The sequence below is a fragment of the Tenrec ecaudatus genome, chromosome 1 (assembly GCF_050624435.1).
Source record: "Tenrec ecaudatus isolate mTenEca1 chromosome 1, mTenEca1.hap1, whole genome shotgun sequence".
Taxonomy (NCBI): Eukaryota; Metazoa; Chordata; class Mammalia; order Afrosoricida; family Tenrecidae; genus Tenrec; species Tenrec ecaudatus.
Genome location: NC_134530.1, coordinates 1382862 through 1392686, shown reverse-complemented (window position 1 = coordinate 1392686; position 9825 = coordinate 1382862).

Sequence of the window (9825 nt, the reverse complement as noted above, 5' to 3'; positions counted from 1 at the left end):
ATGTTCTTGTCGAAGGGTATCATGATTGGTCAAATACAGGGGCAGCAAAACAAGGAAGGCCCTCCACAAGATGCATTGGCATGGAGTCAGAAACGATGGGCCCCAGCACAGGAACACGTGCAGGGAGGCTGCAGAACGAGCAGCCTCTCCTGCTACTGTGCACAGAGCCACTGTGGGTTGGGAGAGACTCGGGGCACCTGACAACAAGGAACACTTCACTCAGCACGACGTCCTCTAGGCCCATCCACACCTGTGGCGCCTCTGGTTTCTGTCATTGCTTATTAGCCATGTAGCGCGTTCCATTGTATTACCCGACTTTGAAACCATGCTCTTCTACTGATGTGCATGTATGTGGTTTCACCATCTTGCCGCTCTGAACAGTCTTGATGAGCAAGCATGGGCCTGTGTCTGCTCCTGCTATGACTACTACGTCTTAAGGATATAGATCTTGCAGAAGACCGCTGGAGAGTATGGAATCTCAATTTCCAGTTGTTGAAGGTAAGCGCCATATGACTTTCTAGGGCAGTGGTTCTCCACCTTCCTAATGCCGTGACCCTTTGATACACTCCCTCATGTTGCGGTGACTCTAACCGTAAAATTATTTTTGTTGCTACTTCATAACTAATTTTGCTCCTGTTACGAATCAATTGACCCCTGTGAAATGATTGTTCAACCCCCCCACCCAAAGGGTCACCACCCACAGGTTAAAAACCACTGTTCTCAAGCGATTGCACATCATTATATTTCTCTTTGCTTTACACGAGGGTTCCAAACTTTCCAAAGCCTCTCTGGCATTTTTTTTAATTTGACTGTCATTCTTGGTATACGGTGATCTCATCATTTCTTTTATTTGCATCTCATGGATGGATAGTGATTGTGAAGATCTCTTCATATGTTTGTTGGCCATTTGAGTGTCTTCTTTTTTTAGATCATTTTATTGTGGACTCATAACTCTTATAACAATCCATAAATCAATTGTATCAACAATATTTGTACATGTTGCCACATTTAATTTCTAAACATATACTTCTATCAAACCCTTAATAGCAGCTCATCTTTTTCCCCACCCTCTTACCCCCCCCCTAAATTATACATTATTATTTTCATATTTACACCAACCACTGTCTCCCTTCCTCCATGCTGTTATTCCCTTCCCTGAGGGGAGGGTGGTTGTGTGTCAATCATTTCAATCAGCTACCCCTCCTCCCCTCCCTTCCCCTCCTGGTGTTGCTTCTCCCATTTTGTTCAAGAGGGGTTTATCTAACCTGGATTCCATGTGTCATGAGCTCTTATCTGTACCAGTGTACGTGTTCTTGTACAACCTGCAGTGAAAGGCAGGACTGGGATCATGATAGTGGAGCCTTAGAAAGCATCAAGGAATGAGAGAAATATTGTGTTTCATCATTGCTATACTGCACCCTGGTTGACTCATCACTTCTTTGTGACCCTTCTGTGAGGGGATGTTCGATTGTCTACAGATGGATTTGGGGTCTCAGCTCCAACACCGCCGTCCTCAACAATGTTTTTTTTATTTTGGGGGGGACCATCTGAAGCCTGTTACCCAATCCATTGGGCACCTCATGATCGCACAGGCTGGTAGCCTTCTTTCATGTGTACTGTTGTTTCTCTGCTAGATGCCCCCTTAACTTCAAGCCTTTGAGACCCCAGATGCTATATCCTTGATAGCTAGGCACCACCAGCTTTCTTCACCACATTTGCCTGTGCACACATTTTGTCTTCAACGATCATGCCAGGAGGGTGAGCATCACAGAATGTCAGGTTGTTAGAACAAAGTGTTCTTGTGTTGAGGCAGGGCTTGAGCACAGGCCCAAAGTCCATCCACTGCCTCAATGTGTTGCTATATAAATATATGCGCATACACCAATACCTCTATTTTCATGAATTGATGTATTTACATATGTACACACTGATTTTTTATACCTCTATCCATAGCTTTGCTTCCTAGATCTTTTGTGTTTCCTTTTACCTTCCTCCTGTCCCACCAACATGCTCACCCTTCTTCTGCCTCTTCCTAAATCCTCTCAGCTAGGTGGCTGTTACTCTAATACCCACAGGATCGCTACATCCTCCTTGTGGTTTATTTTAATGCCCTAGTTGTTCCCCTGTCTATGCTGTTGTTTGCTCACCACTCCCTTCCCCTGCCTTCTCCTCTCCACTAGTCAGTCTGAACCATGGATCTCATTGCTTTCTCCTTGACCTTTCTTCCCATGCTTATCTTACATAGGTAGGCAAACCAACAATAATAAAGACCAAAGAAAATATTGAATAAAATGACAAAAAATAATAACAAAAAATACATAATTCCAGGTCTGTCCACTGACTTTTATGATTACCTCACTGAGATACTTAAAATTTATTGTGCCAACCTGGTTGATAAACACATGTGGGGTTAAGTGAAGGGCAAAGAGATAAATGGCTCAGTGAGCCTCGCTTTTCTCGTTCTCAGGTTTTTGGGTTTGTGATGGCCAGACCAGGGTGCAGCTTCCTTAGCCACTTTCCTGGTTCAGCTGGTAAGGCTCACTCCCTGCAAGACATCCCCGAGGAGAAGCCACATGGACCTACCCCGTTGCAGCCCTGGGTGCTGGAGCAGCCGTGTGGAGACCCCTGCCAGCACTGAGATGCTTACACATTCACTGATTGGCTTTCCTCCTGCAGTCTGCATCATTGCATGTTTTTTGTGAGATTGAAGAGAACTTTGTGGATTGGTGTTGAATATATGGTGTCGAATATAGTGTTGGACTTAAGGGCTTGGGCAGCACTGGGTTGGGATATTTTCTTGATGTGTGTTTACACTTTATATAAAACTCTCTCTTATACATATAAATTTCTATGGATTTGTTTCTCTACTGTACCCAGACTAACACACTCCCCAATGCCCCTCCTAGCCTGAAGCCTCTTTGGGGGGTCATCGGGGCTTTGTGGCTTGGCTTTGCTCCCGTTGCCACTCTGTTATTTTTCTTTCTTGGGTTGCCCCACTGTGGGGGTTCAGACCAGACTCACTCCGTCGTGTGTCCTCAATATTCCCCTCTGTTGTGGTATGCTCCAGCGAGGGGCCATCATGTCTTGACCTGTTTTCCGCCCTACAGTCCTTTCTATGCCTTAGCATCTCCGAGCAGGGATGTCATCCTCAGGGCTTGGTGTACCAATTTAGGGTCTAGACTGTTACTCTCTCTGTTTCCTCCTTGATTTGCTTCCGTGTGGGCATGGCATGTCGGCCCCTCTTTGCAACTTGTAGGTTGAGTGTTGCCCTCTGTAGCACACTTCTAGGGAGGAGTCAGTTTGTCTCTGATTGGGGGCGGCCCTGTAGCCCACTCTGTTCATGGATTGCTGCATGTAGTTGCGCTGCCCTCAAAGTTTGGTACGCCATGGTGGCGTCTGTATGCACACTCCCAATTCTGTGGAGACATAATCAATACACTCCACTTTGGCAGGCTAGTGCCACATTCCTCCAGTGCCATCATCTTCCCCACCCCACTCCTATTTCTCCCTACCTCTTACCCCTTGCCCCTTCTTTGTGTTGGAATGACACGAACATCTTTGTGTTTGGTCTGTGCCCCACCCAATTGCCTGTACCTCAAGCCATATAATGTGAGGTAAATGGTTTTTCTTCTATACCTACTGTGCTGATTGTGCTTACCTCAGGGGACTCTTGTTCTACTTGTCCTTTATGATTGGCTCACTTAACCTTGCATAAATTCCTCCAACTTTTCCAATGAGGCAATGTGTTACATGTGATCATCAGTGCTCTTTAATGATGCACAGTAATACATTGTGTCTATGTGCCAGACTTTTCTAATCCACTGTCTATCCGTGGAAATTTAGGTTGTTTCCAGTTCTTTGCAATTGTGCATTGCACCACAATAAATATTGGAGCGCTGACGACTGGTCTATTTCTTACCTCCTCTGGGTTGATGCCCAGTAGAGAGATAGCTGAGTGATGAGGTAGCTCAATTTCCACTTGTTTCAAATATTACCAGATCGCTTTCCAAGTGGCTGTACAAATCTACACTACCACCAGCAGTGGAGGAGTGTTCCTATCTCGCCACATCACCTCCAACATTTGTTGCACTCTGATGTACTCATTTCGGTTTTCCTAAAGGGTATCAGGTGGTATCTCTGGTTCTTTTAATTCACATTTCTCTGATGGCTAATGATCAGGAGTATTTTCTCATGTTCTTATTGGCCATCTGGGTCTCCTCCCTAGTGAAACTTCTTTTCAGGTCGTTTGCCCACTTCTTCAGGGGGTTAACCATTTTCTCTTTTTACAGGCTAGGAGGGTATTGTACATTTTAGTAATAAGCCCTTTGTCTGTTGTGTCATTGCTAAAAATTCTCTCCCTGTCTGTGGGCTCTCTTGTTATGCTCTTGTTGAAGTCTCTCGGCTCACACACTTTTTTTATCCACAGTATATCCTACTTGTTGGTTTTAGGCTCACCTGTGTGTGTGTCCATCTGTATTGCAGTTAGCCTACATATTCCCTTAGCCAAGGTTCTTACGTTTGTCCCAATTCTCTCACTGGTGATTCTGATAGTTTGGGGTTTTACATCTAGGTCTGTGATCCACCTTGAGTTGTTCTTTTCATGGGGCAAGGGTGTTGTTTCATTTTTCTACAGGTGGTTATCCATGCTCCCAGCACCACTTGTTAAACAGGGCATCTACCTCCCACTGGTGCCCTTGTTGAACATCAGTTGTCTATGTGCTAATGGTTTCATTTCTGGGTTTTCCGTTCTTTTCCATTGGTCTGAGTATCTGCCATTGTTCCATTTCCATGCTGTTTTGACCACTGTGGCTGTGTAGTAGGTGTTAAAGTCAGAAAAAGTGAGCCTCCGACTTTGTCGTTCCGCTTGAGGAGTTCTCTGCTAATTTTGGGCTTCTTTCCTCTCCATATGAAATTGGGGGTTAGTTTTTCCAATTCTTTGAAGAAGGTAGTTGGTATTTGAATTAAGATAGCGTTAAATTTATATTGTCCCTTGGGTAAGAGTGACATTTTTACTCCATTGAGTCTCCTGATCCAAGAACATGGGATATTCTTCCATTGTGGTGTAGTGAGTTTTGGGTAAATATATCCCTAAATATTTCATTTGTCCTTGGCTATTGTGAAAGCATGGTATTTACACAATGTGTTATCACCTTGAGACTAGTAAGAGTGAAGTGCTGGAGTTGATCCTGTCAATCAGATTGCAGCTTGATGACTTCATTTAGATGCGCTAAGGAGATAAATACCTTGCTAAAGGCAGGACACACATTTAATCCCTGTAAGACATTCATGTTGACAAGCCACATGGACCAATGCTGATGGCAGCCAGAGCCTTGGAGCCGAGGAACCACATGGAGACCCATGCCAGCACTAAGATGCTTCCACTGCCATTGGATCCACAAGACTTTCCACCCACTGACCTGTGATCTTCCTACACTTGGCATCATTGCGTGTGTTGCATGCTTCTGAAAAGGAATTTACAGACTGCTACTGGACATATAGGCTCATATCGGACTTATGGACTTGATCTAGACTGGGCAGGGATGTTTCCTTAATGTACTCTTTATATAAAGCTCTCTCCTATACACATGAGTGTCTATGGATTTGCTTCTCTAGTCTACCCAGACTAACACTGAAGGGCACTGACTGCTTGATCTCCTCTTCCCTGGTCTTGTCCAATGTGTATAGCAAACCAATAGGTTTCTGTTTCAACAAACATATCTTGTATCCTGTCTCTCTTCCACATTCCTCTATTGCTGTCAGTACTCCTGTTGTGGAGCTTAGGGTATTTCCAATATATAGAATCACTATCTGATTAGCATTTAAATAAATGGTGTATTGTGTAAACAGAGTGAACACACACACATTTCGAGCACGTTTTATACACACAAACATAAATTTCATGGTATAATGCCTCAAAGGTCTGTCCAGGTTGTGCTGATCTTCACTATCATAGAATTCACAGATTTCTCCTAGTACAAATGAAGAGGACTTATTCCTCATGACTCCCATTATTTTTATTTTTTGTTGTTTATTTTTTGTATCCCATTACTATATGCACATTGAGTTTTTTTGTTCTTGTTGTTTTGTATCCCATTATTATGTGCAGATTTGAAGACTTTTGTCCACTACTATACTGTTGAGAGACTGTGCCAATAATTTCAAGTGGCTTTCATAATGTAAAACAAAACAGGAGAAAAATTCGCTGTGGAAAGGGCACCTGTAAGCAAAGCAACACTGAGGCTTCCCACGTCTTTGGTAAACACAAAAGAATAAGAAATATTACTAGTAATTAATTTCAGGACAAGGGAGTAACATTCACTGAACAAGTATACAAGAAAATTAGGAAAATGAAGCCATCCCTATCTGAGTGGAGGTTCCTGAAGGTTTCCATCATCACGTCTCTGTCTCTGTAAAGTTTCCTGTGAGAAACATCCAGCAAAGCCCACTCCTCTTGAGTAAAGTCCAGGACCACATCCTCAAATACCACCGAGTCCTAAACGTCACACCTTCTTGCTAACAAGAGATGATATTCTCCAATGTGTACAAAAGGATGGGTGAGACAGAGCAGGAGAATATAATATATAGGAAGATGATGCAAAGATCTGGATTCTCCCTAGTATGGAATTCCAAATTGTGGCTGCTGTTTGCATGTAATATCTTGCCCGTATTATCTTATTCCACAGATTTAATATACTAGACATATTTCTTCATTTTCACTAAGGCAAATTCCAGTCTTATTCCTCTCTAAGGGGTGGGGGGAGTGCCAGTAGAGCTTTAGTTTATATAAGCCTTGAGTTCTCCTAAACAAATCCTGCATAAACATGTCTCTGGCATCACTACATCATTTTAGGTATCTTCTCTCCATAATACTTTTTTGTTTTCAATCTCGGTTGACTCAGTGAGGGGAAAAAGGGGATGCTGTTTTGATATGGTATTAAAAAGGCAATTTTGATCTTAACACTAAGAAGAAAATTCAAGTGGAACTCTTCTCAAACCACTGAACTTTGCCAAAACTACATGTCTCGGGGAAGCAAAGGAGGGAAAGGACCGCCCTGCGAGCAGGGACTGGGGTCTCAGGGGACCGGGCCCCGGCGCCCATGAAGCCCATGAAGCCCGGACTCACCAGTCCTCATACGCTCCCAGGGGCGTGGAGACTAAACTTCTGCAAACCACAGTCGCTTAGCATCTGACATATCTGACCTGGAAACAAACCAAGCACCGGGCGTAAAGGCTGCGGGCCCGGCTCTGAAACAGGAAGTGCCCTGTGAGAGCAAAGAGGTTGAGACTGAGCTCCACAGCAAGGGGCGGAACCCTTCTTCGCCAGCCAGGCCCTCCAGTGCAGCGGCTCTCCCGGAAGTGAGCGAGGCCGGACCAATACGGAGGGACCGCAAGTGGGAGAAGGAACGGTACCAAACAAGGCACCAGTACAAGCGCACACTTCCGCTTCCGGTTTCCCAGACATACGCGGTGTGTTGGCGGAGAGTATTTTATGTCCAGACCCAGAGTGATTACGTACTGGATGTTCACTATTATAATTGGTTTTTATGTTATTGAAACAAAACAATTCTAATGTATGAGTCATTGTGTTGTAAGGTGGGCACCAAGCGGCCCGCATTGCCTGGCCAACGTTGCCAGATTACAGAAAGCAAATGATTTCAAAAGATTCTAAATTTTATTTTCACATGGATGGGAAAGGAGAACAAGGAGATCTGGACCTTCCTCCCAAAACTGGACTCTCCATCTCTACACACACACACACACACACACACACACACACACACACACACACACACACACACACACACACACACACACACACAGTGAAACAGATTCTCAGACACAATTCTGGGGAGCAAGTATAGAACTCTCAAACTAACTGCTATAGACTCAATTCTGACTCATGGTGACCCTATAGAACAGGGCAGAACTGCCCCCCCACCCCTGCCATGAGTTCCTGATACCAACGCTTTATGGGAGCTGAATGTCTAATCTTTCTGTGGTTTTGAACTGCTGACCTTGGGGCAATCAGCCTAGCATATAACCATTAGCGACCAGGGCTCCTCGGCTCCTCTCTAAGGGAAATTTAAAACAGCTGGAGGCAGACTCCGTCAGTTGTGGGTCTCCTGGGCTGCAATCAAGGTGCCAGCTGCTTTCATCTGGAGGATCTATAGGATTGCCACCCCCAGCCCTGGTGGCACTGTGGGGTAGCGTTGGAACTGCTGATGGTGATGTCAACTGAAACCTACCAGTTGCTACAGGGTGGAAAATAAAGGTTTCTCTTCCCTTAAAGAATTGCAGTTTAATAAAAAAATAATAATTTATAAATTATCAAGGTTCATAAGGGAGAAGAGGGGAAGAAGGGGAAAATGAGCTGAAACTAAGGGCTCAAGTAGAAAGCAAATATTTTGAAAATGATGAAGGCATCATATGTACAAATGTGCTTGACACAATGAACGTATGGATTGCTTGTGATAAGAGCTGTGAGAGCCCCAAATAAAATGATTTTTAGTACAATTCAATAATCCAATCATATCTAGAAGGGTTGTAAAACCATTACCACAATCAATTTTAAGACATTTTCTGCTTCCTTGCATTCTTCGTTATTCATATAATTATAATTTTTAATAATGGCAAAAATATACACATGAAAACATTTTTCCAATTCAACAATGTCTTTATGAATAATTCACAGTGATTGATCATATTCTTTGTGTTGTATGGCCATTATTGATATCCTATTAAAATTGTCCCATGACCATTAACATAAACGCAATGTCCCCCAAGCAAAAACTCTCCTTCACCCACAGTAACACTGGTAATTTTGGTTTCTTTTTTTTTCAAAGTGTTTTCTTGATATAATATTTGCGTATCATACTCACATCATTTTTAAAAAGAGTTGTATATGCATCCTCAGTCAGGTCTAATACTCCCTCACCCCTCCTGTGCTCAATATTTTCTCCTCATCTCCACTCACCCTCCCCACACCACAGCCCCCCATGCCCAACCATTGCATCAGGTTTTGTCTCTTTGAAAACACAACATTTGTGCACCACAGATAAAAATGAAATAAAGAGGGAAAAAGAGACCACTAACAATATCGAAAGAGCTAGAGAAGAAATGTCTATCATGGAACAACGTAGAAATATTTGAGCTTAGAGCCAATCCAGGTTGGGTCAAAGGCAGATCAAGTGACCGAGTACCGTGTTATACCTTGGTTTGATCCACCAAAATCGAGGGCATAAACGTCTCAGTCTGACAGTAAAGCTGACAGTAAAGCGAGTCCCTGGCCTGTGGCTTGCTGGAGGCTTGACCTCACTAGAGAGACTGCAGGTGGATTTGGGGCTCCCGCTGTCCCCATAGCCTTCTACAAATTGGGTGTTCACAGTTTCAGCCCTGATACGTTTCCCTCCGCCATCTATGGATTTTGTTCCTGTCATCTTTGGATCACGCCATATGGACATATATGGACACTATGTGGACTTAGTTGATGCCTCGCGTAGATGACTCTTTATATGAATACTCCCCTAAGCTGTGGGTCTCAGTATTGCACACGTGCACCAGGGCTCCTTCTCCCTTCTTCCCCCAACCTGTCATTTCTTACAGAAATCAATGTGCCAACTGCTTTCTTCTGGAGGCTCTATGGAATTGCCACCCCCAGCGCTGATGACATTGTGGGGTAGTGTTGGAACAGCTGATGACGATGCTGACACCAGAAATCTACCATCTGCTAAACGAAAAAAATAAAGATTTCTCTTCCCTTAAAGAATTACAGTTTAATGAAAAGAATAATTTATGAATTATCAAAGATTCATGAGGGAGAACAGG